The sequence below is a fragment of the Lontra canadensis genome, unplaced genomic scaffold (genome assembly GCF_010015895.1).
Source record: "Lontra canadensis isolate GAN:19392208 unplaced genomic scaffold, GSC_riverotter_1.0 scaffold40, whole genome shotgun sequence".
NCBI classification, from domain to species: domain Eukaryota; kingdom Metazoa; phylum Chordata; class Mammalia; order Carnivora; family Mustelidae; genus Lontra; species Lontra canadensis.
The window spans coordinates 14,376,616-14,402,210 of NW_022631034.1; the positions used below are offsets into that span (position 1 = coordinate 14,376,616).

General features: G+C 37.6%; 1 protein-coding gene across 1 annotated transcript in view; it reads left to right on the top strand.

Moving 5' to 3' along the window:
* Nucleotides 1–25,595, top strand: part of ADGRL2 (adhesion G protein-coupled receptor L2) — a 382,248-nt gene that overhangs the window by 43,600 nt on the left and 313,053 nt on the right. The gene's annotated exons all lie outside the window — the stretch shown is intronic.

The window sequence follows — 25,595 nt, forward strand, 5'->3', positions numbered from 1 at the left end:
GAGCAGCTGGGAACTGTCCTTGGCTTAGTGTTGAAGATCACCTGCATTTGTTTTTATCTCTACTTCTTGATAAGCCAAGCTGATCACCTAAAGATCATGTTACTCGCAGAGAATCAGAGTATTTTTCAGAGTTCCTCTTTCCGTGTTGCCCTCAGATCCTGTATCATAATTTTTTTTTCCAATGACTTAACCTTTTAAGGTTGAATTGGACTTTCAGAACCATGTAAACTCATTGAGATCTAAGTTTGATGAGAAAGGTATAGCTGGATAAATACTGAATAATATCACTAATAAAATGTGACTATAAAGTAAGATTTCCTCTGAAGGCAACTCCTGAAGTGGAGTTTTGAAGCTGTTTGGAGTGAGAACATCATGACTGGGCTCTACGAGTGGCATCTCAGAGCTACTGTTTGGATGCAGAAGTCTCAGTGGGTATGTTAAACAATCAGAGAATTTTCTTATGGTTTCTATGACTTCTTTTACCATGCGAGCTATATGTCCTCTCTTGGTGAATCTTGACTGATATAGATTAACATTCACTGAGTGTCTACTGAGTGATAATGAGCCAGACATTCAACATACCATCATATATTTTTCTCAAAATAACCCTGCGAAGTTAGCATCATTATCCCATTTTACAGAGAATGAAACTAAAGTTCATAGGCAAGCCCTATGCCACATACTTCTTTGGTAGAATTAATATTTAAATCCAGGTCACGCTTGGGAGGGTGCTTTCTTTCCACCATTCACAACTGCTTCGGCCTTGGCCTTTCTAAGTCCCTCTCCAGGAAGAATTATTTGTAGAAGTTACGAAACTTCATCATTTCTCAATCAATCAAGTGCAAACATATGTCATAACCTCTTCTCAAGAGGAAAATGATTTTTTCAAAAACTCAAGATTTTTTGCTTCACAAATATTTATGGCCTATATTAGATATCTTTACTTCTCAAAGAAGTAACAAGAAATACTGTGATTTATTTTAGATAAGGTTTTAAAATTGTTTAAAAGCTTTTACATTTAGAGCATAATACCTGAATCACAGGTTGTATATTATTCCTACGTCTCATTAGAGTTTTCAAGGAGAAAGTCATCCTTATATCTACCAGCCAGTAGAGTATCTGCCAATAGAATTTATAGTGCAAGAGTGACCATTAACTCCTACTGCTTTAAAGCACATTTTCTCTTAGAGACCTTGACAGTTTAGACATAGAGCAAAAGCCCCATTTATTGACTTCTAGTTGAAGAAGATGAAAAGGGTATTTTGAAAAGAAATACTAATAAAAATAAAGGTTGAAACATATAAGCTTTCAAGGAAGAAGAGAATAATACCATGCATATGTCAGTTACAAATTTTTCCTCCATATTAAGTATTGTATCATATTAAATGCCTGAAGGTGTTAACAAAAAACATCCTTAAGCCTTATAAAATCAGGCTTGACGCTATCTAAGGCAATATTTTTAAACTAATGGTTACAAGTCTCAAGCACATTGTTAAATCAATTTAGTGGATCATGAACAGCATTTTTTTTTTTAAAAAAGGAAGAGACACAATAGAGTATAAAAGAAAATATCAGAGTAGAATACAGTGTATCAGCCTACAGATTTAACATGGTAAAGTTAAGTCTTGTGTTACAAATGTAAACTCCATATTTACTGCTATTTCCCCATCAAATAGAACAGAGAACAGGGTTTGGCACATAATAGGAAATAGATACACATTTGTTGCTAATGAATGAATACGTGTAGGTATATAGATTTTTATTAATCTTCTATACTGGATAAAAATGTAAAATGGACTTCTTAACCTAGGGCAGGATAAAAATTTTTAAAAAATTTTGTGTGTTATATACCCACACATACATATACTTGCATATATACACATGTATATAAATGTATGTGTACATACATATATAAATTATATGATAGTCATGCATAGAGTGTCTCAGATCAGATTTCCCAGAAGCAGAGTCTGAGACAGAAGATCCTGGGCAAATGACATATGGAGAGCGTTTTTAGGAGACACCTATAAGGTAGGAGGATGAGCAGGACAAGAAAGTGGAGAGAAAATAAGGCAAAGCTATGGTTTCAGAAGTCTAGCCTCCCAGTTTTCTCTAAGAAAGTTCCCATCAGCCAAGGGCTTCCAGAGAAGGAGGCAGTGATAAGCTGATAATTATCCATTCATTTATTCAACACATACTTACTGAGCACCTACTCCATGCCAAGAACGGTGTTCACTTTTGAATCTGATTTCACCTCATTGAGATTACAGTTTAGTAGGTCAGTGCCCAATTGTAATTTTTGGAAACATAGACTACATATGATAAAATACTTTATAACAGAAAAAGAAGCCATTTACATTGCAAATCAGATTCCTTAGATAATCCTTATCTTTCTCTCCTTCCTTAGTTTTCCTGCATTTTCCTCACCCTTTACAGTGAAACTAGCACATGCATTTAGAATGAGGTGACATGAATGTGAAGGTATATATTAAGCTTGATTAGCAGCCTAGAAGAATTTCTGAATATACCAATACTTTCTTAAAATATGTAAAATGTGTTACAACTTTAAAGTTTGCAATTGTAAGAATAGTTATATGAAGTGGCAAAAGAAAAAAATTCAACTATTCTATTGACATGGAAATAAAAACTTATATTTCTGAAGAAAGGAATTTAGCAGCATCTTAACAAAGCTAGCCAAGCAAAACAATTTCTAATCTACTGTTGGTTTCTACATGTTCTCCTAATTTTAGGTGATTTTTTAATATTTGGATGATTAAAATAATAAGCTACACAATCTAATTCTGAGACTTGTGGACATACTGCAATATTGAAGAATAGTGAAAAAATTACTGCTTATTTTCATTCTTTTACTATCCTTATCTCAATACTGTTTTCTTTTCAGGAGAGCATCAAGAATTTCTACCTAGTCAATCTGAATCTAAAATATCGATTTAATCATGTCACTCACCAGCTCCAACACCATCACTATCTGTGGCTCTTTTACATTCTGGAACCGATGTTATCTTTCCAATGCCATCTCCAACCAGTTGTCTCACACTGGATTTAAACCTTGCCTAGATCCCTGTTCTTTTAACTGACCTCATCTAGGGCTAAGACCATTTGTTCTCCATTTGAATGACCCCTAACCCCACCCCCACCCCCACTCCCAGGCTCTGGAACTAACTCTTACCAAATCAGAAAGCAGAGTGAACATAGTGGGTTTATGGTCCTCTAATTCACCTCAGGGACTTGAGGATTAATGACCTTATCTCCTGCCTAGTTCTGACCTTGTGGTCTATATTAGTGCTTCTCAAATTTCAGTGTTCACCTCTTGTTAAAAACACAGATTTTTATTCAAGTACAGAGGGATGGAGCCTTCAATTCTGCATTTCTAACAAGTTTCAGATAATGCTAGAGCTACCAGTCTGGGGACCAAAATTTGAAGAGCAATAACAAGTTTACTGATCTTCAAATTTGTCTTCACCTTGAAATTGCTCACTGGACCTGCATCCTATCCCAGACTTCCTGACTTTAATGGTATGGGGTGAAACTTCATGATGGAGAGTTTTAAAAGTTGTCTAGTAGATTCTAATGGACAACAAAGTCTGAGACACTAATATTTACCCTAGTTCTGATAATTAGATCTTTGATTGTTCTACTTTGCCTGAGATCTAGTTTCAACAGTCCATACAATATGATTATTACCATTCTTTATTTTTTAAGATTTATTTATTTATTTATTTATTTATTTTAGAGAGAGAGAGTATGAGCAGGGGGAGGAGTAGAGGGAGAGGGAAAGAGAATCCTTAAGCAGACTCCCCGCTGCCCAAAGTGGGGTTCCATCCCAGGACCCTGAGATCATGACCTGAGCCAAAACCAAGAGCTGAAATCAGAATCACTAATGTTATCAAGTAGGGAAATAAATAAATTAAAATCTAGCAGCCATCAGCAAGAGTACAGCAAAGATAATGCTGTAAAAAGAAACAAAGAAAATTGCTAGAAAACTGTATGCATCATACTCTTTCAAACCAGCAAAATATGCTCCTGCATACAATGGAACATAAACAAAATGTTTTTCTTGTAAGGTATAGAAATGCAAGTTCTTTTTTGAATATTTGGATAAGTAAAATGTGTTTGTAATGGTAATTCTACTAAGCTATTACAGAGTGGGCCAGGAACACACTTATGGATTCTGGGGATGATGTGTACTGTAATTCTTTGATTGGGATAGTGGACACTCTAGCCAAAATTAAATATATATATATATATATATATGAACACAGAAGTACAACACAAAGGTGAATGAGACTTCTCTTATATCTTAGCAACATTTATGTGTATTTCTGATGAGATAAAATGAAATATGGCTGTTATAGACAAAAAGGTAAGCTGAACTTACAGATAGAATGAAAATCATTAGATAAGAGGAAAATTTGTCTTTAAATGGTGATTATGAATTAATTTAAAAACTAATAAGTTTGACAAAAATCCTATGTATAGTAAACATGAAATTAATAGTATTGATTTCATTGAAGAATTTAAAAACAACTTAAAGGGTACCACAGGCTACTATCTGAGTACTCTCAATACCACAAACTTAGTATTCTTAGTATTCTAGAAATACGGAATCTTTTGTGTTTATAATCTCTACAGACTGTACCTGATATCTGCTGCTTAAGCTTGGGTGATTGGTTAAGGTGATTTATTGTCTGTGTTGATATGTAGTTGTGAGCACTACAAGAACTTACATATACATGATGGTGGTGGTGGTGTGTTGACAGTGGGTGCGATTGGAGTAATATATTAGAAATCAGTGCTCTGTTAAAAAACAAACAAACAAAAACAAAAACAAACAAACAAACAAAAACAAGAGCTGGCTGCTTAACTGACCAAGCCACCCAGGTGACCATGATTATCATTCTAACCTCTACCCCTGAATCAGACACTGGAGCTCTTTCCCTGAATGGCTAGTGACAACTCACTAAATTTTGAGAGATTTCCTTCCTGATTATAGGGCCTGCCTGCCTAGATCTTTGAATCTAGCCTCTGAGATTTCCTATCAAAGCAGATTTCTCCTACCCATCAAATATTTTTATGTGGATTTCTATAACATTCCATAGTCACATAAGAAATATTTGATGATATAAACTTCAAAAGAATCATTTTTTCATTTATTTATTCAATTAAATCCTTACCAAGTATATTTCATGTGCCAGGCAATTTTCCAGGATCTGAAGATATAGCATTAAACAAAATAGACCAAATAAAGTCCCTAGCCTATTGGTGCCTACATACTAAAAAGAAAGACAGGCAATAAGCAAATAGATACATAAATGAAACTCAAGTGGTGATAAAAATTATGAAGAATAAACGGAGTAAATGGAAAAACAATGACAGAGTCTGATATTTCTCATTGAATGGTCCAAGGACCATCTCCTATGGCGGAAATATTTGAGCAAGACCAGAATATTTGAGCAAGGCTAGAGGAAAAACCATACACATATCTGGGAGGAAGAATGCAGAGGGAAGGAATTAGGGCAAAGGGGAGTAGGCAACTTGGAGTGTTTAAGGCAGTTAGGATACTAGTGTAGGTGTAACTGAGTGAGGAAGTGAGCTGTGCTGGAAAAAGGGTATAGGTGGGCAGGGATCAAGGGTGGAGACAATCAGATCATGTATACTCAGGACTTTTATTTAAATAAAATGGGAAAGCTCTGGAGGTAATCGTGCAGAGGTTTTAAAAAGGACTGATTTGGGGTACCTGGTTAGCTCAGTTGGGGGAGCCTGCAACTCTTGATCTTGGGATTGTGACTTTGAGTCCCACCTTGGGTGTAGAGATTATATACATACATACATAAACAACAACAACAACAATAAATCCTTAAACAAATAAATAAATAAATAGGACTGACCTGACTATCATAGATTTTTTTTTACATCAGAATGTCTTTGATAAGGATACCCTACTATTTTGGGTGGCTAACCTGCCTCTGAACACTTTAGGATATATGTATGGGAATGTTTTTCAGCCCATATCATCTTCTCCTCTTTCCTAAGGTTTAATGGTTAGACAACTATTCAGTTCTGCAGTCCCAATATACAGAGAGAAACAGAGAGTCTTTATTTTAAATCTTTGTAAAATTCTTATTTAGCTTTAATTTTTTTTTTTTTCCAGAATTACTCATTTTTGAGAGAGAGAACATACACACACATACACACTCGGGTGGGATTGAAGGGGTGAAGAGAGAGAGAGAGAGAGAATCTCAAGCAAACTCCCCCACAGAGCACAGAGCCCGACATGAGGCTTGATCTCACAACCCTGAGATCATAACCAGAGCTGAAATCAAGAATCAGCTGCTCACCCAACTGAGCTACCCAGGTGTCCCCTCATTTAGCTTTTTAAATATAACTGTGGGTGGTGGAGCCTCTCCTTTAGCACCCCAATACCTCACACATCCTATTGGATACTTAATAGGCATTTCACACTTAATGCAGTCAAAACAGAACCATTGATTTTTCTCTGACAAATCTACTCCTTTCCATTTCAGTAAATAACACTATTGCATATCCAGTTGTTCAGGTCAAAACTAAGTTGCCATCTTAGATTCCTCCTGGTGCTCATACCTAATCCATCATTAAGACTTGTGGGCTATTCCTCCAAGATGTTTCATGAGCCAACCACTTTCACCACCTCGACTGTTATAACCTTAAGCCCTACCACCACTTGCAGGGCTGAGAAGAATCAAGGGTTCCGTTTTTAACATGTTAGGTTTGAGGGGTCAGTCAGACCCCAAATGGCAATGAAGCTGGTAGTGACATAAATGACTCTGGAGTTCAAGACAGAGGTCTGGTTTAGAGATATACTTTTGAAAGACTTATGGGAGCCAGCTTAAAAACTTTCCAGTATTTTTCAGTACTGCCTGAGTTCACCCAGGGAGTATATAAAGATACAGAAAAATGTCCCAGAATTGAGTCCTAAAACACTCCAAGAAAGGAGATTGGGGAAGAGTCCCAAAGAAGTGGTGGAAGAACCCAGAGAAAAAGGTGTTCCAGAAGCTAAGGCAAGAAAGTATTTCAAAAGGAAGTGATCAATTATGTCAAATACTGTTTATGGATTGAATAAAAGGAAGACTAATAATCTACCACTGAACCCAACGGACTATGATACTTGCCTGGACTACTGCAATGGCTTCCTAATCCATCTTCCTGCCTCTTGCCTTGCTTTCTTATAGGCCATTGTCCACAAAAACAAACAATCAAACAAAAACCTGCAGCTATCGATCTAAAGCTTGATCTTATCAGACCATTTCCCCACTTCAGATCCTCCAATACTACTCCTTGCACACAGACTTAAAACTGGCAAATTTTAGACATATCTGACATCTGCCTACCTCTCTGAACTCATTTCCCTTCATATTCTCCCACTATGCTATGACCAAGTGAGCCTTGACTCATACTCTGTGAATGACAGGCGTTGTTAGTGGCCTGCCTCATCCTCCCTGCAGCTGCAGAGTTCTCAGCACACTGACAGTTTCCTATCTTTGGCACTCATGTTTCCTTTTATTTGCTTGAGGACTTTCTCTAGTTCTTTAGGAGTTTGCTTGACCTCCTCAGGTACAACCTAAAAATGCAAGAGAACGAACACCCTGAGGTTAATACTCAGTCAGTAGGAAATGGGAGAAGGCAGATACATGGCCCAGCCTCCCAGCCCTCTGGTTAGGATGATTGTGGGGTGAGTTCCAAGTGATTTCTCTAAAGGACTCCACCCCAGAGGAGATAAGCCCCCATTATGCATAGCAATGAACCTCGCTAACACAGCCCCTATTGGTTTTTCTCTTGCCTATATTCTCCATTTCCTCTTTGGTGCTTCCTGGGGTGACCTCCCAAATAAACTTGTACCCTGTCCTTATCTCAGGGTCCACTGCGAGAAACCCAAGCTAAAACACAAATCAAGCCACTTCCCATCCTCTGGCTTTTGGAAGTTGTTCTGCCTTCAACTTAAAAATCTCTTCCCTCAAACCTTCGTGTGGCATCCTTATCAGCGGGCTCCAACCTGAATGCTTCATCCTCAAAGAGCTTTCCTGACTGTTTAGCTCAAATTAACTTCCACCAGTCACTCCGTCACTGTCATATCTTCTTCATAACATTAGAAAATAAAAGTTATCTTATTTATCATTTTGTGAGTTTATTGGCAGTCTCACTTCTCCCCTCCTTAAGTTCAGCACACGACTCACTCCACCCCATGCATCCATGACACACAAAGCTGTAAGAATTCCTTAAAGGCACAAACTCTTTCTGCCTCCTTGCTCAGCTCCAAAAACAGTACCCAGACTAGAGAAAGCAGTCTGACTGGCTGACTTAAGGCCTTCCTTCTCACCCTGGAGTACATGGACTTCTCCCAAGTCTGCCTCATATTGTACAGGGATTCTGTGTTTATATACCCAATAAGCATGAAATAGGACACATCATCCAGGAATATGAATTAAATCAGAAAAAAGTACATGTATGTATATGTGCAGGAAAGCACTAAATCATTTACTTTTCAATAATTAAAATTTTTATTTTTTTATTTAAAAAAACAGATACCTTATGAAGTAACATGGGAGATTCTCATGGGCTTTCATGAAAAAATGAGTGTTCAATGTCCCTTGCTTTAGGGGTACTTAGATGGAAAAGTCTGAAAACCTTCCTCTAAGGGACCCATAATCTAATTGGAAAAAGAAAGGAAACTCTAATGGGAAAGGAGTGTGACACAAGCTATCCCTATTTTTTTTTTTTCTAAGCTTTTCCCCTGTTCTTAGGAGCCTGAAAGCCATTACCCATACTTCCCCATTTTCTGGCCCAGTTTTCCCCAAACTGAGTTCCTCAGAACCATTAACTTACATTCTCTAGAGAGTAAAGAAAATCTGTGCTCAAAGAAGATTGGAAAACAACACATTAAGTCTCCTTAGAATCTTTACTATACTAATATGCATTTTCTTATCCCAAAGAGAGGGACCAAGTATATGGTCTTCACCCAAACTTACTTGACTCTGAAATCCTTTTTAGAGTTTTTCAAAATGAGGTTGGGAAATACTGTGCTGACCCATGAGGAAGAAGATGGTATTTCAAATCCTGAGCACATTTCCTAGTCAGGTACCATGCTAAATGCTTTTCAAAGGAATTTGTATACCTATAAGGTAAATGAGTGACTATTTCTCTTTCCTTTAATCCTGGGGGGGGGGGACCTTTCAAGGTAGAAATTATAATTTTCAATTTCTGAAGAGAAAATTAGGAAATAAAATAATTTGACCCAGCTAGAAAGTAGTGGGGAAAGAATTTGAAACCATGTTGTTCTGGTTCCAAGGGCCCTTTTTCTTATTTAACACAGTTGAAAAAGACCTAGAAGGAGCATCTATTGAAGCTAAAGAATAGGATTGCCAGATGTCCCCCTCAAAAATAAGGGACTTGGCAAAGGGGAGGTGGTGAATAAAAAATTTAATATTTTAAAACTATTGCTTATTTCAGCTGATATTTTTATTTGCTGTTTGTAAAATATTTGTTTATGCTATGTTCCTCCTAAAAATAATTATTTTCAACAATTTCATAGAATTTTGGAGAAAAGTCAAAATTTCAGTTTGAATTTATTTTATATAATCAGTCCACACATGGTTTGTACATTGAAAATTAAATTTTTCCCCCATGGAAGCATGTAAGAGTGTAAGACATTAAGATGTCTAAAGTAATTAAGAAAATATTAACTTAAAATTAAACATACAGTATAACTAGTCTAGGGCACAAGAGCAGTGCACCCCAAGATGGGCCACTTTGGCATGAATATTATTTTGAGTTAAAAAAAATCAAAATTTAGCAGAATCAGGAGAAGTTCCTTACCTCCCCCTACCTATATTAAAAAATAAAAGAGCTATTGACAGAAATTTCTCTTTACTAAATAAATTTATCCACATAATAGGGCAACCTGTGTTTTCCAAACATCTCCTCTCCTCTTTCCACTAATGGTCTTTCTTCCTTTCGTATCCTCAGATCTCTACTCCTCTCCTTAGCTCATTTAAGCGTCATGTTATCACAATGTCTTTGGAATTTCCCTGTCTGTGTGGATTCCATTAAACTTGATTTTCTCCTGTTAGTCTGTCACACATCAACTTGATTATTAGTCCTGCTAGAAGGTAGAGCAACATTCAGCAACACTAGTGAATGCCATTTGTTGGCCTAAGGAAGCACTTTATGAAAGGTACCACATTTGTCTACATACCAAAGTTATTATCATATACAGGTTTTTAATTCAAAATTGTAAATAGTCTAAATAATTTTTTAAAACTTCACATGTTCTGTATTTTTTTTCATTTTACCAGAAAACAAGCTAAAATGCAAGACTGTAAAATTCTAGTTACTGAACATCTGGCAACCCTACTGAGAAAAATTATTGGGATTTTTTTTTTTTTTTTAAATATGAAGAGCAGTTTTCTGGTGGTAGAATAAGCTAGGTGGCATCACTGAATCAGCCCAAGTTCCATTTCCAAGTCTTTAACTTTTCTTCTTCCACTCATATTTTTAACCAGGAGACCTTGAGATAGATATATCCCTGTCCCTATTGGTAGTAAGAGCTGTAGGTCAATTTGATGAGCTAACAAACAGTTAAGGAGTTGATAGCACATTGTTGGGGTAAACCATATAATCCTCTCCCTCACCGAGCAGCCATTTATACACAGTTTCATGGTAGATTATTTTCTGGCATCCTTTTGGGAAGCAAATAGGATGGCTACATTCTTACTTTCCAAAGAATCCATCACTAAACTTCCTGAAAAATAAAGCAACTTAATGAAACCATGGAGACCTCCCTATCTCCAACTGAGTGACTTTAGGCAAGTCATTGAACCTCTCAGGCTCCCCATTTCCTTATTTGTAGAAGAAGGCTGTTGGAATCACTAAAAATGTATCTCAATTTCTATAAGTTCCAAAATTCTATGATTCTTTGTCTCAGTTCTCCAAAGTGTGCTACAGCATCTCTGTTATCCTCTCTGTATCTCATCTTCCTCTTTGTTTTTAATTTGCTGAAGTTCTCACACAAGAGTACTGAGGAATAGCATAACAGAGTTCAATTCAACAAGAATTTATTGTGCACTTTTATCAATGTGGCAGCTATTGTCAAACATTTTATCATATTTATTTTTACCAGCAACCTGGGTAAGAAAATATCATTCTTCCTATACTATATTCAGATTTTTCATGCAACTTTTAAGGGGCAAACTGGGATATAACCTAGATTTCTTTATCTGGAATGCACTTTCCACTACATTACCACTGAATGTCTTTTAGCTCTTTAATTAAACAAAATTTAATAAATTTTCTTTGCAAAAGCCATTTTTATTTTGTTGCTATCAGAGCTTAGGCTGGTATTATTAAAGTGGAAAAGCCACAGAGAAGACATCTAAGAGCCATTGTTTGCCTTAATCTCCCACACTTCTCAGTAGTTCCTGCTCTTATAGTTGAAAATTTAAAAGTTAGGTATAAAATAGACTCTTCTAACCAGTCTGAAAGTGTGTGAATCAGGTTGTCAGCTTTTGTCCTTGAAGTCACCCTTTCTCACAAGTTGTCCCTGCCCTAACCCCTCACCTTATATCCATAAGAGTAATAGCATCTTGCATTTGCACAGCAGGGGATTTTAGCAAGATGTACTGGCATCCTAAGAGTGAGCCCCAGATTGTAGAAGAGGTGCTAGAACCAAAGTCAGGAGATCCAAGATAGTACTCCATTTGAAGCACTAATAAGCAATGTGACCTTCAGCAAATTCTTCATACTTAAGAAGAAAGGGGTAGCTTTTGCTTAAAACCTTTTGAGCCCCTTGTAGCTCTCACATTCAATGACTCACTTTTGATTTTTCAGAGTGCCTATCAATTAGGTGCTAATACATGTACAGTGCATTCCTTCTTTTTTAATATGTGAGTACGTTCTAATTGAAAAATCAAACATTATAGTTCTAAAATCTCCTTCAACTACTATTCCCAATCTTAGACCCAAAGTCATCACTTGTATCTATTTTAAGTATGTCTTCTAGTATATTTCTGTGCATTTCCATATACTTACAGATATATAGCTATAGATATATAGATATAGTAGGATTTAAGGGAGAGACACAATTTTTTAAAATTTCACAATGTGTATTAACTCTCTTTCCATATCAGTATATACTGATTGTCTTTATTCTCTACAACTACTACTTAGTATGTCATAATATGAATGTACTCTATCCTGTGAAATTATCTTCCTTTGCTGGACAGTTAGACTGTTCCTTTTCCCTTTTCCCATAATAAAAAGTGCTGCAGGGACGCCTGGGTGGCTCAGTCAGTTGGGCATCTGCCATCCTGGGACTAAGCCCCACGTTGGGCTCCCTGCTCAGCAGAGGGTTTGCTTCTCCCTCCACCCCTTTCCCCCATTTGTGCTCTCTCTGTCTCTCACAAATAAATATTTTTTTAAGTGATATATTAGACATCTTAGCATGTGTGTCTTTGGTCATATGTATAATGTTCCTTTGGTTAGATATTAAGATGAAATTTATTTTTAATATACTGTCAATTCATCCTCAGAAGTCACTGAACCAATTCACTCTTCTCACTAGCAAAGTCTGAAAGAACCCCACATCCTAACCAGTATCTGATGTTATCGAATAAGTCAAACTAAGAGGTAAAAATGTTATCTCATCCTTGATTTCAACCATTCTTTTCTGTACTAGACCTGCCCATCACAGCTTCTGGTCTCTATCCCTTCCAACTCCCCTAAAGAAGTTTGGTTAGTTCCCTTTTAGCAAATTTTTCCTCAGGAAAGAATCTGTTATCACTTGCCTTCTTACAAATGTAAATCAATTAGCTACTATTCTTATAGATATTTGCATTCCAAACTTCATATCTAATTGCAAAATAAAAGACTGTGGAATAATTTTAAAAATTATATAAAAGGAGGGGCGCCTGCGTGGCTCAGTGGGTTAAGCCTCTGCCTTTGGCTCAGGTCCTGGAATCGAGCCTTGCATCGCATTGGGCTCCCTGCTCAGCGGGGAGCCTGCTTCCCCCTCTCTCTCTGCCTGCCTCTCTGCCTACTTGTGATCTCTCTCTCTCTCTATCAAATAAATAAATAAAATATTAAAACAAAACCAAAAAAATTATATAAGAGGAGAATTATTTCTTGGATGAGGGGTTTTTCATAGCTCCAGAAATCACACTATTAAAGGTCTTAGACAAGATCTACTAAGAGTGACTTATTGATGTGTGGAAAATCATGATGTTCTGGTTAGAAAACACTTGTTTATGCCGAATGCTATTCAGATCATCTCAGTATCAGAGAATTTTTCAAGTAGCAAATGCACTAAACTCTTTTCTAAAAGGCAACATGGTATGACTATTGAGGAAAGATGAGATGATAGAATTCTGCAACAAAATTCATTTATATTAACAGGAACCTTGTTGAGGTGTGGTTGTATATTTATAGATCAGAAATATTTTCTCCAAGTTTATAAGAGGAGACAAACATTTCAACCACTCAGCAAGTCCATTCTTGGATTTATTAATAAAGCTCTTCCAGGGCTTTATTATCTGTGCCTGGCTGGCTCAGACAGTAGAACATGCAACTCTTGATCTCAGGGTTTTGAGTTCAAGCCCCACTCTGGGTGCAAAGATTGCTTGAAAATAAAATATTAATAAATAAATAAAACCTTAAAAATAAATAAAGCTTTTCTGAATCTATTGTTAGCAAATATGCTACCTCTGAGGACTGTCTTTGGGTCAAGGATTCAGTTTGAAGAAATGTCTGACCCTAATCACTCTGAACCTCAAATTTCTCTTAAATGAAGGTAAAATGCTTTATCAGCCTCACAAGGTGGTAAGAGATTGAAATGTTGTGCAGTATGCAAAAGTACTTTTATCAAGTGTGGATAGGGGCTGCAATTATTATTAAATAAACAAATAAAACAATATTTTTGAATACCTACACATACCTGAAAGTCAGATTTATATTCACAAAGATCCTGTGAGGTAAATGTTACTGTTTGCAAGAGAATGTGGAAGCTCAGGGAGATTGAATATCATATTTAAGGTAAACTTAGCACCAACAACAAGATTTACATAAAGTCTTTGAGTCTAAAATCTAGATGCTACCCTGCATGGACTTTGCCTTCATCATTTTACAGTGTATCACACCTAATAGGTTGAATAACTATTTTAAGTGAATACATAAAGGAAAGTTTAATGTGTTTAAATGCAGAACTCTGAATGCCATGAGATTTCACTTTATTTAAATATGCAAGTATCTAAGTTATAACATTAGTCGTATCAATATCCCTCACAGCGTGTAAGTTTCAAGGTTCACTCCCAACAAGACGGCATCTATCGATAGGTAAGGTACTGGAATTTGGACTCACAAAATGGATGGTAGGCCTGACAGAGCAACGAGGAAGTTGCTATTCCACACAATTTCCCCAGGCTGGTGCCAGTACACATTCTGGGGAGATGCGATAACAGCACATTTTACATCTTCGTGTGTTGAAACCAATAAATCTTAAGTCCTTGCAGAAGCACAGCCCTGCTCTGGGGTGAAATTGCAGCCACTGATCTACAGTTCAGCTATGACTTCACTTTCTGCCTTTTGTCATGTCACCTCCACCGATTTAGATGTGGTCACTGGGTGGCAAAATGCAGAGCACACTAAACGTGGGGGATGATAAGAGCAGTCAGTAAGCTAGCAGGTGGGGATTTCAGCTTCTAAATAGAGGCTAAAAGAGAGGGATTTCAGAGCAAATGCTTGTTATATGCCAGAACCCGCAGTGAGATAAGAATCAAGGGGCTGTGCCGCTAATTTAAAGCTGAACTGGAAACCACCTTGATAGGGTCGTGCCAACTCAGAGGATTAGAACTAAAGACCAACCAAATCTGACGCCTTCATTTTATAGATCAGGAAGCTAAAGTCCAGATAGGAGACACAGCTGGGGGGGATTCAAACCCAGAACTCTGGGTTCAGTTCAGGGATCTCTGCCCCACAGTGCTGTTTTCAGCCACCCACCTCCCTCTTAGCTGTGGCTTCGCACCACTGATGTTGGAAAACCTAACACTATATAAATCATTTCTGTTTGCTGAGGCAAAACAAAAGAAAAGCACATCTTCCTCCTCCCAAAAGATTGGGCACAAGATCGCGCATAAATGCTATGGTTAATTGCAGTTAAAATGTATTGTCATCGGGAAGGATTGCAGTAGATGGGAAGAGGGGAATGAAGAGTTAATAAGCTCTAAAGAGAACCTAATTTCTGATCCTCCTTGAATGATGGGTTAGCAGGGGGTGGCCGGGGGGCTTCCCACAGCTCTTAGGATACATGTTACATAGTGACATTTCCATAAGCCTCCAGTTTCATTCTAACTAAAGCTTTTAGTAGTATTGGGGAAGGGGTATTCCTGGGTTTCCTAGCTTGACATATTTCAGAGAAGATGTGTAAAAGTATAATTTAAATAATGAATGCAAGCAGGTTTCAGGGAGAAAATCAGTTCTGCATTCCCCAGGATTCTGACTGTCCTACTGGACAAGTGTCTGCCCGCACAGTCCTTGGAGTCCTTGGACACTTGGGACCAGGGTGTTGGGCCGTACTGGAGGGTTTGCTCTGACCAAGTATCCCAGCTCAGGCATCAGCACCATGGCAGCTGTGCCAAAGGAAGACAGGAGATGATTGTTACTGACCAAGCAGTTAGCAATCCCAACCTCAATTTCGAAACAAAGGAAGTTTATTTTGAGCTCTCCCACATTTTCCAGATTCTTCTTCCCTCCTTTGGAATGCCCCGCCTCATATCACCAAGCACCTGGGGCCCTCGGGCTTCCACCATCCTGGCCAGAAGCATTCTACCTTCTATTCAATTCTATCTCTTCTAGATCTACCCTACCCAAAGTGCACCAAAACCCTCTTCCTTCTCCTTGTTGTGCAGGAGATCTCAAATAAGATATTATTTGATTAAAATAATTTATAACAGGCCCATCACTGACCAACACTATCCCTTTGCTCCTCCTACTCTCAAAGATCTGCATGTTAAAACATCTGTTGATTTATCCTAAAGGAATCTCTCAAAGGGTAAAAAGGTATTTTTGTGCTGAGATCCCAGATTTCCTTGGACACCCCTACTACTCCGAGCGCTTGTTCTGACCAGGAAGATGCACTAAGTGCTGAATTTCCATTTCTCTTTTCCTAGAACATCTCATTTCTTTTAAGAATTCCACTCACCTGAACTTCCTTTGTTTTTAAAGAGTTCTGTAAGAAAGTTAACCAGTATTTCTGATCCTGGTGGAAGAATGGATTGATCTATCCCAGTTAACCCTTTCTGAAACTGGATTTTGGACTTAGCACCAATCTTTTCTTACTCTTGCCCACAACCCTCTAAGGGATATTCTATCATCATCTCCATTTTTGAAAAAAAACAGGTTTAGAACCATTAAGTAACTTGCTCAAGGTCATGGTAAGAAGCAGACCTGAGTCAAACCCAAATGTTCAGATCCCAGAGCCCATGATCTCAACCCCTGCACCTTTGTGAGAAAAACACTAACACCCAGTCAGAAGACCCAGATTTCAGTTGTACCTCTGCTACTAAGCAATGATAATCACCAATTTCCTTAACTTCTCTAAAACTCCTCCCTAATCTGTAAAACAGGCTAATAACAAACTTATCATGCTGGGTTAACATGAGTCAAATGTGAAAAGTGATTTACAAAATGGTACCAATTTCTCACTGATATAAATATGGTGCCTATTCTTCTTCTTCTTCTTTTTTAATCACCTTGCCCAAAGGAATTATTTCCATGTTTATGCAAATTCTACACCAGATGAACTTGGAACATTGAGGATAGCGTCCTGAGACTCTGTCTTGTTCTTCACTCAAGCTCTTCACTCAACAAATACTGGTTAAATAAGGGAATGACCGATTCTTGCATGGAAAACAAAAGAGGAGTATGACAGGTGAAGGGAGAAGGTTTTCTTAATTGAGAAATTGTCACTGGTATAAGGAAACATTACTGACTTTTATGGAGCCCTATGTCGCTAAGTAGTAATAAGATATACTCTGATATCACATTAAAATGAATGAGATCTTGTGTTAGTTTTTAACAAATCAACAGGGTTTTCAAGGTTTGAGTTGTAGCCCTACTTTGACCTGTGTTTAGCCCCCATTTAGGCTTGCTAAAGCTACCTTAATCCTACTTGAACTTCTGTACCCCATTTCCCAGTGATTTGCAAGTCTTTAAAAATATGGCTGTATGGAGAGTGTGTTTGTTTAGTCCAGTTCCTTTCCCCACCCCCACTCCATTTGCTATTTTCGGCTTTCACCCTCCCTTCTTGTACCTGGCATGTTTCCCAAGAAGTGCTTCAGTGGCAAAGAAGGAAAATACTGACAGTGCATAATTTAAATGAGAGAGATGTGCCATGCCACATTTTCATTAAAATTACAGAAAAATCCAAGCTGTGTGGAGTTTAAGGGAGATCAGAATAGAGTCCAAAGTGCTATCATTACATTTTGTAGTGTTTTTTTAGCTCAATAAAGCAGCTGTCCTATATTTGCAAAATAGCTTAGAAATTGTTGGTCGTGAAAAAGGGAAGATGCACACTGGGTTTTTTTTTTTTTTTTTTCATTTCAGTTTAGAGTTCTCTACTAGTTACCAGAATTAGGAAGAAAAAAAAAATCGAACTGCACAATTCCTACCATCTCTGTTAGCATCTAAATATCAAACCAAGAATATGTTGAAAACAGTTTGAAAATGTGGCTTGGGACAGAGCCTTGCTAACAGATTAACAAATTCTTACTCTCAAATCAAATACTCTTCTGGTCAATAAGCTTAATAAAACTTGTTTATGGGGCACCTGGGTGGCTCAGTGGGTTAAAGCCTCTGCCTTCGGCTCAAGTCATGATCCTGGGGTCCTGGGATCAAGCCCTGCATCCAGCTCTCTGCTCAGTGGGGAGCCTGCTTCCCCTCCCTTTTCTCTGCCTGCTTCTCTGCCTACTTGTGATCTCTATCTCTCTTTGTCAAATAAATAAATAACATCATTAAAAAAAAAAAACTTGTTTATAATGGTGTTTCAGGAAGCAAAATTTTCTGCGAACTTAGGCGAAGCAACCAAATAAAGATGTGATTCGAAAGACCTGAAGCAAATGTGGAGAATAAAGAATAGTGAAACAATACCTATTTCCTCTGTCATGGTGAAGTTCCCCCACTCTTGAACTCAATCATCCTTTAGATCTGAAGGTTCATTATATTAGGCATCAGTTTGTCATCTTTTGGAATTAGTTTGAATAACTGAATTTATCAGCCAGGAGATTTTCATCTCAATAGTTAGTAACTTTCCCGTATAGGGCTATGGCCAATTCTGTCATACTATCTTAGGGTCTAGACCCAAAGACCAAAGATATCAAATAATTAAAAAAAAAAAAATTCTCTGAGCTATTTGGGAATCCAACAGAAAAAAAAAGCAAGACTGCTTAGGACTGGGAGAGAAAGGAAACTTACAAGCTAGTTCATTTCACTGGTTCTGCAATAAGACATGTTTCTATGGATTCCTAACTGAAAATATGTAATAATGTGACACTGGACACATGTCCTTATAAATATAAATCCATCTTCAGCTTTATTCATTCATAAGTGGGATTGCCACTCAACATACCTCTAGAAATTCTATTCTGCCAAATCATGCCCTATGTCCTATGTTTCAATATTTCATCTTTTAATGTTATATTTAACTACACAAATAGCACATGAATACATTACTGTGAAAAGAACAAACAACATGGAAGGTGAAATTTATCACTCACTCTAGTGGTTCCTTAAATATTATAGTATTTAAGTGTTGCCATTTTTCCATTTTTGAAGTCTCTTTAATCATAACTCCCTTCCAGCCCTCTCTCACTCTTTTTATTATTGTAATTTGTTGAATAAAATAAATAGTGTAATCATTTCTCCTAAACAGATACCCCCCACTCCAATTTGGATTTTACTGATTGCATTCCTGGTGTTATAATATAACTGTTCTCTGTAATTTCTATAAATTGGTAGTTGATCTAGAGGCTTACTCGGATTCGATGTCATGCCAAAAATATGTATAATATATATGTATATATAAATAAAAGTATTACTCATTCAAAATTCTGTATAAGTTATGGGGTATTCTTCATCAAGACATTTTCTTTCTTGGGGCACCTGGTGGCTCAGCTGGTTGGGCATCTGACCCTTCGTCTTGGCTCAGGTCTTGATCTCTGGGTCATAGGTTCAGGGCCACATTGGGCCCACAAGTATACTTGTGGAGACTATTAAATTAAAAAAAACCTTGTCTTTCTTGCAACTTATTTTTTTACTTAATATGTCTTGCAGATTCTTACCTCCTCAATACATGTTGGTTTATCTTCATTCTTTATTCCATAAAATGCTTTATCATAATTTGTATTATCTTCTTCTTCCTGATAGACCTTATTTTCACTTTTATCAACAATGCTACATTGAACATCCTATCTACACACCTCTGTGCACATAAGTGAGAGTTTTATACGGCAATGAGGTCTTTAGTACTTTTCCTTCTGAGAGCACTAAGAGACTCTGAAAAGGGAAATTTTCATTCATAGGAGAAGAAATAGTTTTGTTCATTTGTTCGTTTAGTTCAATGTAAATGCATTCAAGTCCCTTCCCAACACTGGAAAGGGGTCAAAGATATTGCAGTGGTCTCTAAAATGAGGTATATGCCTGTCATATGGTACTCAAAAATATCCCTCTGTTTGGGGGCATAGGAAAAATATTGGAATTCTATTATTTTCAACATGCATCTTTTATAATGTACAATAGTATATGCAAAGAATTTATCAATAAATATATCCAAATTATAGATGTATAATACATATATACAGATATACACATATGTATACATATGTATACATTATGTATGTATGTGTATATAAAGCAAGTATGTGCTCAAGATATTTAATTGAAAAGGATGTCCTGAGGAAAAAGTTTAGATACTGTTGTATGTTTATCATATGGAGCTGAGTTCCTGCAAAGTTGATGCCTTCTGTGTATCTCCACCTAAATTATTTGTCATCACCTCAAACTCTGTGAAAAAAAGCAATCATCATTTTCTCCATCACAGTCCAGTTTCTCCCTCTGATCTGTTTCTGTTGATGACGTCAGTCGCTGCTCCCTGTCACCCAGCCTGGAAACCTCGAGTCATGTTTCCTTGGCTGTGCTTACTTCAGTGGCTGCAATAGCTTTTACAACTCTGTTTCCTCCTTCCTTCCCCACTTTGTCAGGCCTACTTAAGGACTGTGGCAATAAATGTCTAATTGCTCTACACTCATTCTCTCTTGTTTTAAGCGAATATGTCCTAAAATGTTCATTTTTCTGAATCATGTTTCTGATCACATCACAAGCTTGTTGCAACTCCATATATAATTAAAAACTGTGAACTGGAATATCAAAAACAATCCCTAAGTATGGCATTCAAGAGCCTTTCTGTGCCTTGGCTTCAAACTCCCTGTCTCCTTTTCTATGCTATGATTTATTCAATTGAACCCTTACTCTGTGCCTGACACTTTGCTAGTGTAGGGGAAGAAGAATAGTCCTCGATCCTCTTAGGTTCTCTGGCGGGTCTGAAAATTAAACTGACAGAAACAGATTAACAAGAGAAAAGTGCATCATTTATTTAATATATAAGTTTCACACAACATGGGAACCCTCATAAAGAAATAAAGACCCAGGGAAACAGACCTGCGTACATTTATGCTATGTTTGATGAGTAGTCAGCGTTGTGTTCAAATACGATAGTTTAAGGAGAATGAAGTAAGTGTAATAGCAAGACCTAATTGCCAGGTTCTTCCTGGCATTTCTTTGCCTTATCAGATAAGTTTGCAGCTTCCCTCTGGGCAAAGGGAGGGCCCCTCTCCCATGAGGATTTTATGACCTGTTTCAGGAGAAACAGGTAGAGAGGGGGGACCCTGACCTACCTGCTTCTGCCATTTTCTCGAGCTCCTTCAGCTTAATATATTCAGTTTGGGGGTAGCATGTCCTGATCCCATCACTATTATAGGTGTTAATCTCATTTAATTCTTGCCATACTGTGTGAGGTAAATGGCTGAACTTCTAATAATGAGGGGGATTCCAGAACCAGAATCCCTGGATTCCAATCCTTATCTTATCAACTGTGTGACAAATGACTTGCTAGACAAGTTTGTTAACCTCTCTTGCCTCAGTCTCCTCACCTGCAAAATATGGCAGTGATTGCATTTACCTCAGAGGATTGTTGTGAACTGTGTTAAACACCTTTAAAATATTCAGACCCAGGCCTATGGTGCTCAATAAAGGTTACTGTGTCCATTTACTCCTATCACGACTGTTATTAATACTAATATCTCCATCTTCCGGAAGAGGACACGGGGCTCCTAGAGGCTAGGTCAATTGCCCCTGCTCACACAACTGCCGATTGTCAGAACAGGAACTCTCAGCTACACCTGTCTGTCTCCACAACCCATGTCTTCACACAATGTGTCACCGCCCCTGGTTTCCAGACCCATCTCTCCTACTTCCTGCACATCTGTGCTCACGGCCCCAGTTGAGTCAGCTTACTCACATGTCTCAAAGATGCTTTGTACTTTTTCCTTTCCCTTTCCTTCTTTTCATGGTTTGCCTTTCCTCCTGACACGTTTCTATTGAAATGCATTTCATTCCTCTCCTTCCTCTTCAGTGGTGATCTCAGCCTCTTAAAATCCTGCCCATTCCTGTGAAAGGCCACCTTCCCTCTGATACCATCACTGACCCTCTTCTGCCCTTTCCCATGAAACAAGCAACTGTGTGATCTCAATCTCTGTCTGAACCAAACTATATGCTCTGGTTGTTATCATATTCATGCCTTTCAGCACAGATATTTGTGCACCTACAATGGAAACCTGGATTTTATGTCTGAAAATCCCCCAGAGATCGTCTTGCCTGATGACGGTTTTCAGGGTCCCAGGGTTCAAAGGAGGTTCACAGGACAATGGTCCAGGACGGCCAAAGGTGGCTGGGAAAGCCTGAGTGGGTGGATGTGTGTGACCTTACACACACCCACAGCCCTTCACACAGAATGTCCCCTTTTTATCTGTTCCACAGTTTGGGGTAAACGTCTAAACACCTCCTATAATAACTTACTGTCTTCTCACTCCCACTGCATCTCCAACACTTTGTGGGAGGAGAGAGTCTTACGGAGAGTGTGTCTCCAACAGCAACTAGCTCAGGGCAGTGACAGACTGCTTATTCAAGACAGACGGAAGACACTGTGCTCAGCACTTTAGCATGGCCTGTCTCAAATATTAAACCTCCGGACAGTCGTGCGATGTAGGCTTTCTCTCCATTTTCAAAATATGTGAATGGAAACTAGCCTCACCAAAGTTAAGAAATATGCCCAAGTTCACACAGCTAGTGAGTGATGGAGGAGATTTCAAACCAAGATCTGTCTGGCTCAGATTCTGAATTTGGATGGACCAAGATTCAAATCCCTGTCTGTCTTTAGCTAGCTCTGTGATCTTGACAAAGTATTTGATGTTCCTGAATCTCATCTTTACAACAGGCAGAACCATACCTCTACATATTGTTTCTAGAATTAGATTCTGTATGCCAGATGTCTGGCTTTTAACCAAAGTTGGCTAATGTTATTTCACTATACCATCTACTGTAACATTTTCTGGGAAAACACTAGGTACACTCGTCTCTGAATCTTCTTCAACAGGTACTAAAGAGCTGCATTCTGAGACAGTTTACCATGTACCCCATGTAATTTTAAAATGTTGAGAGAGTCATGCAGTGTCTATGAGGGTGAGCCAGCAATTCAAGACTCCAATATAAACCAGTGATACAGAGAGTTCTGTTTTACGACACAGCTTGAAGTCTGGTGAATCTGGTCTGCTAACGTAATTCCCTCATGGTTAAAATATCCTAAGAAAAGTAGCACTTCTGCTCTCTTCCTACTAAGCCCCTAGGTATCCAAATCTCAAATCTCTCGCCAGGAGGAGCAATTGTGAGAAGTGTGTGTGTGTGTGTGTGTGTGTGTGTGTGTGTGTATGACCTCAGTGCATGTGTATCTTTATTTCACTGTTGTGAGGATGGGTAAGTTACTTATAAAGCATAAAAATAGAAAGAATGGCAAGACAACAGGCCTAGTGTACCTGGCAGAATGTTTTTGATAGGTTCATAGAGTTTTAACACATATTCTATAGCACATTAATTAACGTTTAATCATATCAGTATTTATTTATATACACAAACACTGGCTGCGTTTTTCTAGTATAGTTAACACATAATATTACATTACTTAAAGATTGTCTATTTTTAAATGTTTGCTCTTTTATTTCTTGAAATTCCATTAGTTAACATATCATGGATTATTAGTTTCAGAGGTAGAGTTCAGTGATTCATCAGTCTTTTATATAATACCCAGTGCTCATTACATCATGTGCCCTCCTTATAAATGCTTGCTTCTAATATGACATTTGCTTTATTAAATGCTTATTAGTTGTAATTTTGAGACAAGAGTGATGATTGTTTGTTGTACCTGTCCCAAAAAGAACATGCAACAAGAATGAAAGAAGTACACCTTTAACTAAAAAGGAACTAGGAACTATTCTGCAGAAGAATTTAGTATAAAGTTTTTTTCCTGTCTAAGTCTTCCACTCCTAGAATCTAGATTCTCCACCTAACTGAGAATCCAGTAAAAATAGTGGGTTCCTTTTATCGGCCTTCCCAGAGAACATGTTCATTTTAAAAATGGATTGACTGGCGATAAAAAAAGGAAATTAAAAAAAAAAAAATGACTGCTGGGTGCCTGAGTGGCTCAGTCAGTTGGGCGTCTAACTCTTGATTTCAGCTCACGACATGATCTCAGGGTCATGCGATCAAGGCCACAATAGGGCTCTCCCCTTAGGGTGGGGTCTTCTTCTCTCCCTTTTCCTCTGCCCTTTCCCCTGCTGACACATGTGTGTACGGGAGTTCTCACTCATTCTCTCAAATAAATAAACAAATCTTAAAAAGGAGGAGGAGGAGGAGGAGGAGGAGGAGGAGGAGGAGGAGGAGGAGGAGAAGAAGAAGAAGAAGAAGAAGAAGAAGGAGAAAAAGAAGAAGAAGGAGGAGGAGAAGAAGTTGTTACCATAACTGAATTTAACAGAATGTATCAAAAATATTTCTAAATTATTTTCTTTTTCTGGCATTAATTTAGGTAGTGAGCCATGAATCAATGTTTATTAGAAAAACAGAACTTCACATACAATGAAAATGTGCTTTTGTGTGTGGGAAAGCACATTTTTGCAAAGAAAACCATTATTTCAATATACAAATATTTTCAGAATCTATCACCATGCAAATGCTTAATGTGATCACTACAAAAGATTTTCAGATTGATTTTTGCCATTTTGACAGTCTGTTATCAATATCACATAGCCATCTTTTCTTCCTACCAAGCACAGAGTCCATTCATGAACTGGATGTATTCTCAGAATCTGGATTCAAAGTTTCCTTCACAATATGCCTGTTTTGGAATTGTAGTCTAAAGGGGATATATGACAAAGGGACACTTCTTAAATTGACACTTGTTTGATGGGTTCGATTTTTTTTTAGCCCTCTGCAAAGTAAGAAAATGTTATCTTTTATGTACCAGATCTGCCATCAGCTGCTTGTTTTCCAAACTGTTAATAGGTTGTTCTGAGTAATCTGCACTCTCTTTGTGACCCAAGAGAACTCACTGAGCTTGGAGGTACAATCTGTGACTCTGGGGCAGTTTCTCTCTGTGTAAAGCTAATAAAACCTGCACCCTTACCCTTATTAGTGCTGTCCTCTCCCCACCTGAGCTAACACCTCCAAAGCAAATAGATGATTTGCACAGAGCCATATTCACATCCAATTTCCAAGCCAGCCCTTCCTGTGTCGCAGTGCACAGGTACCCTGCAGTGAAAATTTATAGAACTTTTAGTAGTTTTTATAAGCTTCCTTTTCCAGGTCTAGTGGAAAGGGGATTGTCGAAAAAATTCGAACATAAAATTCAAAAGAAAAGAGAACCTGGCAGAAACCTGAGAGAGAGTATTAATATTCAAATAGAGGTATTTTATTCTGTCTTCCTAATTTTGTCACCAACATGAATATATTTAGTAAAAAAATATTTATTGAATATCCACTTCGGGTGAGACATTGTAATTTAATGATAGATAAAGCATAGTTGGGTCTTGCAAAACATATAGTCTAATTAGAACATAAATAACGATAACAATTAAGTGCTATAAGGGAATTCATGCGGAGGTTACAGGATTCTGAGAAGGCTTTCTGGAAGTGTTAGCAAATCATCAAATGTTGAAAGTTTTCCAGTCGGAAAGACGCACTTTTCTTCCATTTTATTTAAATATATTTCTCTGTACCCTTTTAAACACTACATTTAATTCTGTCTTCTAAGACTCTTTACTTCTCCTCTTTTGCCTTCTTTATTGTTACAAAGCTCTTGAAAGTAAGATATTTAAACTTAAACCTCTTAGGTGTTTTTTTTGTTTTGTTTTGTTTTGTTTTTTTAAAGTTTTTTTTTTTTTTTTTTTTTTTTT